Source organism: Brassica napus, chromosome A2 (assembly GCF_020379485.1).
Source record: "Brassica napus cultivar Da-Ae chromosome A2, Da-Ae, whole genome shotgun sequence".
NCBI classification, from domain to species: domain Eukaryota; kingdom Viridiplantae; phylum Streptophyta; class Magnoliopsida; order Brassicales; family Brassicaceae; genus Brassica; species Brassica napus.
This window is the reverse complement of record NC_063435.1, coordinates 26,749,595-26,757,111: the sequence shown is the minus strand read 5'-3', so window position 1 is coordinate 26,757,111 and position 7,517 is coordinate 26,749,595. Positions and strand designations below refer to the sequence as shown.

The 7,517-nt window shown below is 29.9% G+C and overlaps 1 pseudogene; it reads left to right on the top strand.

The window, feature by feature from the left end:
- Positions 1–4,569: 4,569 nt before the first annotated feature.
- LOC111203186 lies at positions 4,570–7,147 on the top strand (annotated as a pseudogene).
- The last annotated feature ends 370 nt before the right edge of the window (positions 7,148–7,517 follow it).

The following is a 7,517-nucleotide window of genomic DNA, read 5'->3' as shown; positions in this document are numbered from 1 at the left end:
TTTTGGTTTTAAAAAAACGGATGCCGATTTGGAGTTGAGTTGTCTACCTATTGGACTGATCAATTCATGAGAATTTAGTGTATTCGAGCAGTTAGAGCAGCCGCAGCCTCCATATATTCGACCTACAATTTTCTTGCATCAGAGGAGAACGTAGCCTGTACCTGAACTCCTGTAAACTTCTGACGAGTTTCTTATTCTAGTTTTTTAGTTGCCAACTTGTTCTCCGTTACTTTTGTGTGTAAGCTTTCATACAAAAAGTTTCTTTGTATGTGCATCTGTAACACTAGGAGCATTGCTCATTAGTCTCGTCTTTTCTTCTTTTATAAATTTATTTTATCTGCAATTTTGTTCTACAATATGAACCTTAATATGTTGAATTTGTCAACACCTTAGCACTTGAAAGTTATAGACATGACTTGTGTTGAATAGTAATGTATGGAATCATGATCTGAATATGTTTTCATTATTTTCCGCAAATTTGTTCTGTTTGGATAGTAAAATAAAACTGAGAGCAGAGTAACTATGTATTTCATCATATGATTCGGATTGTTCAAGCTATTAGTATCCTGGCTTTTGCCCAAAACTGAGAGCAGAGTAACTATAATCTGCATTTTCTTGTTCAACCGCTATCCCTGCAAAGATGAAGCCGAAGCACACACCGTGAGAGGAAGCCGAAGAAGAAGAGTTGAAGGGCACTACTTACGCCGGAGAAGATGAGCACTCGTCGGGGGGAGAGCTTAAGTCTTTGCCGCCACCGAGAGAGTTAGGGACTAGGGAGAGAGAGGCGGACACAACGATGGCTGAGGGGGAAGGGGGGGGGGGGAAGGAGAATAAACTGATTTGGGAATTTTTTTTATTTGTTTTATTTTTTCTTTATTTTTAATTATAATTATTTTATTATATTATACTATTTATAATATTTTTTTTGTAATTATAATTTCGAATTTATAAATAAAATTTTAAAGGTATTATTGGTATTTTGAAATTATTTAATCTATTGAGACAATTAGTAGATCATATTAGTCTAATGAGACATGATTACTATTTTTTTGCTCTAAAAAAACTATTTTCTCTTTTATATTTTTTTACTATCTTATCTATAACAGTAAAATAGACTTTTCTCCTTTCTTCTTCTGCCACATCACCAAAGATTAAGCCTAAACCTCAAACTTGAGCACACCTATCAGAATTCTCTCTTCCATCTTCCTCTTGCGCTGCGGCCTCTAGATGAAATCCCACAAAAGCTTAAGAACTAAACATAACGGCGACTGACCCTCCGTCGTTCTTCCACACGTTCCTCCTGGGTTGGGAAGGGCGAAGATCATCTCCAAGCTCATCCTTTTATGGGAACCTCTCCAGATTGATATTCCTTATATATTAAAGGAGAAGCATTGTAATAAATGCATTCACACTATAATAGACACGTGGCAGCTTCACAATGATTTGATAATAAATATGCTAACGCGTTCACACTATATTCATAAATGTGTTCACACTATATACTTTATATTTTTAATATAAAACTCATATGCATGGTTCCAATAAAACTTTAGATTTTTCGTTTCGAATCAAAACAAATAACGAATCAAAATCTAAACTATATATATATATATTATTTTTATTGTTTACGGATAAAGTCAGGCAAAATAATTTCTAAATTTTGATTCGATTCGTAATCCGTTTTGATTTGAACAAAAAAATATGGATATCCGTAACTCTAAATCAGTTACTAAAATACAATTAAAAAAAAACAATCACAAATTCCAATATTTTTAGGAACGGATATCAAATTTGATATGTTATATGCATATATATACATATATGTACAGAATTATATATATATATATGTTATATATATTATAGTTCATTTAAGTTTACAATATTTTATGAATTAAATTTATTATAATAGGTATTAAAGTTTGAAAAGTTAAATAATATTTTATTTTGTAATAAAATGTTATTATTAAAAATTTCAATTATTCTATAAATTTTATTTTATTTACAGATCAAATAGGATATTCTTTAAAATTCTAAATCATTTCGGTTATCAGAGTCACCGACTATCCAGGTGGCTAAAGATTAAACCGACTTGAATGCCTCCAAATACCCAGATATTTGATCTGTGTCCACCTCTATTTACGAATACAATTGATTTTTCTTTATATGAAAAAAATTCACTAAAGTCAAGGCCTTTATAATTTTTAATTAATTTTAATTTTATCGTTCATGTATTATTTAGAATAAAAATGTCATTTAATATTAATTAACAATATCTTTGTATATTTGTCATTTATTTTTATATACTTTTACATACATATACATGTGCACCTTGATGTGAGCACCTTATAAATATTTACCACCACTGAAGTATCTATTTTTTTTTTTGAAAGTTGAACTATTTTTTTTCTTAATGATTCTTTCACTACCGACCAAATTGTAGTGAAATGATTTGTCTTAATAATTTTATTTTCTTTTTCTTGAACTCTTATCCGCTTACAAACTATGATATGAAACCATTGGTTCGACATGACGATTATCTAAAATTTATAACATGAAAATAAACAAATAATAGTAATTTTTGGTTTTTACCAAAAAAACTAAAAAATCAAACATTCTAACAAAACAAACCAAAATAAATATTAATTTAAAATAATGGTTATATTTTAGGAGATTAAAAACCAAAAAATAACTTAAAACCGAACCGATATCCAGATTAAACAGATTTAATGTGTTTTTATTAAAAATAACAAAACTAATAATCACATTCCGCGCAAGGCGCGGGTTATTACCTAGTAGAGATGTTATTCATCGACAAACAAGGAATGATTATATTTACTATTCTTATATTTTCCCTATTTAAAAATCAAAAACCGAAGTTGATCCCACAAAAAAATTCTTCAGGTTTTATTTGTTTTGTCCCTTTTTAGATGGTTAGATCAGTGACATATTTTTCCAGGATGAGATTGACAAGGAAGTCATTGAGAATCCACGCTAGATTGAAATATACTCTCGATGGTTGGTTAAATTTTTTCCATCGGAATAATTAAGAGATTTTATAATTTAGTTAGTCCAAAATATTTCTTACCATTGTAATATAAAAACCTCTGAATATTCAATCAATTTACAATTTTTAACTTACCAAACGTCCACCCGTAAACTCACAAAATCAAAAATTGTATTTTTCTTACAAATTATGTTTTATACAAAAAAATCTTACAATATCAGACATTCTACTACACAATTAACAAATATTCATAGTCAAGCTTTTGTTGACCGTGAGACCTTTACTACTATTTGTGAAGAATTTTTTTGTGTTTTTTTTTGTTGTGATATTTTTTGTCAAGCTAAAGTTTACTTATTTTTCTTTTCTCTTTTTTTTTTTGGTTTTCATTTGGTTGTTAAAGCAAAATTTGTAGTTTTTTTGGTGGAGAGTGTTTTCTATCGAAATATTTTTTACATGTTTGTGGAACTTCTCTCAAATTTGACATAATTTGTTTAATAAAACCATAATATGAATTGTAAATTCATATAAGGAAAAAATATACGAACCTGGCGAATAGCGCCGGAATACCATTAGTAATTATATAAACTTCATCTCGCATACACATGAGGAACAATATCTAGTAAAAATATATAAAGTTTTCAACTACCAAATTTACCGTAACGTTTATGCGTTGCTACAAAAAGAGATATGTTCTAGTAATTTTAACAATGGAAATAACAGCAATGGTCATGGAGAATAGTCGGAAACAACAAAACTATTGATTATAATACATTTGTAATATGTAACTTAAACCAGGGTAAAGTTGTCTTATCACAGAAAAGAAAGTGTAGTTTTCAATAATGAAAAAAGAAAATGTATTTTTCAAAATTTAAAATATAATTAGAGTATTTCTCAAATTATACCATTTTAATTCTCCTGACAAATTACTTTTATTATGAGAATTAATATTTAGGTCATTTATTTACAACAAGGGTCGGTCCGTCCTACGGCCATGATATATCTTACTTGTAATCTAAATTAGTATATTTTATATGATTTTGTGGTTTGCGTTTTAGGCTACATTGCACGAAAACTTCATCGGACGTCTTTTTGCTTCATAACCAAAATCGGAATCGGAGCCTTGTAGAAGCTTACGGAATCTTGCTTCCAAAACACTTTTAAAATTTTCTCTTTAAAAACACGTTGGAAGCGCACGATTCCGTTTTGGAATCATGCTTCTTTTCTTTAAAAAAAAGACAACGTCATATATTCATAAAAATATAAAATTATAATTTTTAATTTATATAAAATTCAAATTTTAATAGTATTGAATATTGAGAATATAAATATAAAAATATTAAAATTAATGCTATAAATTATCTTTATGCATTGAGGCTTTTATTAAAGATAAATCATATATACAAATATATTGTGTCAATTATTAAAAATAATTAATATAATAATTTGTTTTAAATTTAGTTTATGTGTATTTTCACAGTTTTAATTTGAAATCATTAAAAATTATTATAATAGAATAAATGCTTTATTTTAAATTTATATCATATAATTTTTAGTCCTACATTTTTGTAAAAAAAATCTTATATTTTAATATATATATATATATATATGTATATTCTTATATTTACATATATTCTTAATAATTTTGTTTTCGACATAATCTGTGTAAATGGGATTTAACGTGTTCATTGTCGGGCTTTCAAATTAGGTTATTTGCTTCTTCTTTTTTACTTTTATGGTTTTGAATTCGATTTTTGGGCTGATAAAAGAAAACAGAAGCAAAACCCGATTGTCTTTTTTTTTTTTGTAAAACTAAAAAAAACAATAAACTTATAATAATATTAAGTTGATCTAAAGATGCAAACATCAAGCAGAAAAAATAAAGTCAAACGTACATTCTAGTTAATACGACACTGTGGTTGTAGCTAATGAGAATGGCTCACCTCAGATACAAACAAAAACGAAATCATATATGCAAATCTTGTGGAGTAGTCTGCTGCATACTCAGAAGGTGAAGGTGTGGTTTCAGTTTCTATTTTCAGAAAGAAAACTTGATTAACATGTGTATACATTTGTTGCAAATGAAAAGAATAAAAAACTGAACCAAACGGCTTTGTTTACCAAGATAATAAGAAACTGAACCAAACGACTTCTTCTCCTTCATCTAACGCAGAGCCAGACAATTTCGACATCGAGACACCTTCTGTCACCAAGCTCGGTTTTAGTCAATGGAATCTTTAACGGACTCATACCAGGAGCTCTTACCACTGCAAAATGAAAGAATAAAGACAATCAATTCAAGTATAGTCTCGTTTCAGATAAGAGTTGATGTAATTATTAACAGAATATAGGAAGCTCAAACATACTGAAATGGCTAGGATGAGTATGAAAGCTGCAAAGAGGGCAATCACTATGATCTCCCACAGTTGAAGAGCACCGTATCTATTAGTTAGAGTTTGTTTCAGCTTAGATGCCATGATTGTTCACAAATAGTCAAATACTTGTTGAAATGGATCATTAACTTAATCAAAAATGAATGTGAATGGAACAAAATAAATCCAGAGTGGGGCCGTTTGTTTCACCATTTGTCATTTACATTCAAATGATTCATTTGTATGATCTATTCAACTGATCCATTCAGATTTTTGTGATTGTTTGTTTGTCTATACACATAGCTCATCTAGATGAATCATCTAAATGGATCTTATGTTTATTTCTTTATTTTCATTTCCATTCAAATGAGTTTAGCAAACAAATTACCAAAATACCCTTATGTTGATTTAATCATATGTTTGATATTAATTTTAACTATATTTTTTTGTGTTATGGCAGAGAAATGTATTTTGGGTGTTGGCGTGAAAACATTTTTTTTTGTGATTTGTGCATGAAAACATGTTTTTCGGTTTTTGCGGGAAAACACGTTTTTGCAATTTTGACGGAAAAATATTTTTTTGCAATTTTAGCGGGAAAATGCGTTTTGGGGTTTTGGCGTGAAAAAAATAGTTTTTAGCACGGGAAAAAGTGTTTGTAGTTTTGTCAGTTTTCGTTTGTGACAAAAATGATTTTATTTTTAGGTTTGTAATTTGTGAATTACATTAGGGGTATAATAGACTTTATACCATTTTAAATGAACTATCTCCATTCGAATGATCCAAATTGGTTCAGCTGAATGGACTTTAAAATTAAGCCTAAATTTCCAAAAGTCATCCGGATGATCCATTTGAATGAATTGTACTTTTAGTGTCTAAACAAACAAACCTCCCATCTTCATCTAGATGATCTATCCAAATGGAGAAACAAACAGGCAGTATAGCCAAACAGATCAGAAGATGTTAAAGATAATACTGGTGCATTTAGTCAAATTGAATTAAGAATCTGTGAATTGTGATAATAGTAAAGATTTATAAACATGAGATTTATCTAAATTAGAATCTAATAACATCATGATTTTTACAAAATTATCTAAACGCAAGAGAATCATACGAATGTGAGAAGACAAAGTATATAAGAAACAAAGTGTATAAGAATTTTACCCCAAAAAAAGTGTACAAGAAATTAAAAACAAAATCTATAAGAAACTAAAAACATAATATACATAATCAGATCAAATATGATAGGAGGTAAACTACCAATGACATGGTATCCACAAGACTACGTGACAGAACTTCCAATTACAATAATGGCAATGAGAGCATCTGGAAACTACCCAGGAAGGACTTTCAGTTTCTACAAAGGTCCAGTGGTGTTTCCATTTGGGTTCGGTTTAAGTTACACTACCTTCACTCACAGTTTGGCTCAAAACCCACTAGCTCAATTATCAAAGTGTCTCATGCCAACTGTGAAACGTTTCCAAAAATTCCTCTCCACGTTGAAGTGTCAAACACCGGTGAATTTGATGAAACTCACACGGTGTTCGCCTTTGCCGAGCCGCCGGAGAACGGGATAAAAGGATTGGGTGTGAACAAGCAGTTGGTAGCGTTTGAGAAGGTTCATGTCACGGCAGGGGGTCAAAACGCACCGTTCAAGTCGATATTGAGGCTTGCAAGCATCTTGGTGTAGTGGGGAGTATGGAATGAGGAGAATACCAATATGGGTGAACATAAGTTACACATTAAACATACTATTTTGGTCCAACCGCAACTCTGACGGATGCATATAAAATAAGGACAACTTCTTATTCACATTTTACTATAGAAATAGGTTATTTTCACCTCCTACCCGGGAGTTAGGTCTGTGTCTTTAATATATTTGGGTTTAACTCTTTATTCGTAAAAAAAAAAAAGAGATAGGTTATTTTCTTGTGAATTTATTACTCAAGAAAGGTTTTTATCCGTAAATAGGCACCAAAAGGATCGCTTCTTTGTATGTGTGTGTGTTTTCTTTTAATTTTATTTTCGTGTCAATTGCCAAAGATACTGTAACTTGTGGCTCCAAAATGTAAAAGGAGCCCTTGTAAGATGTTGAAACTAAAGAAAAATGAAAATAAATGACAAATTTGATATACCACGCAGTAGTT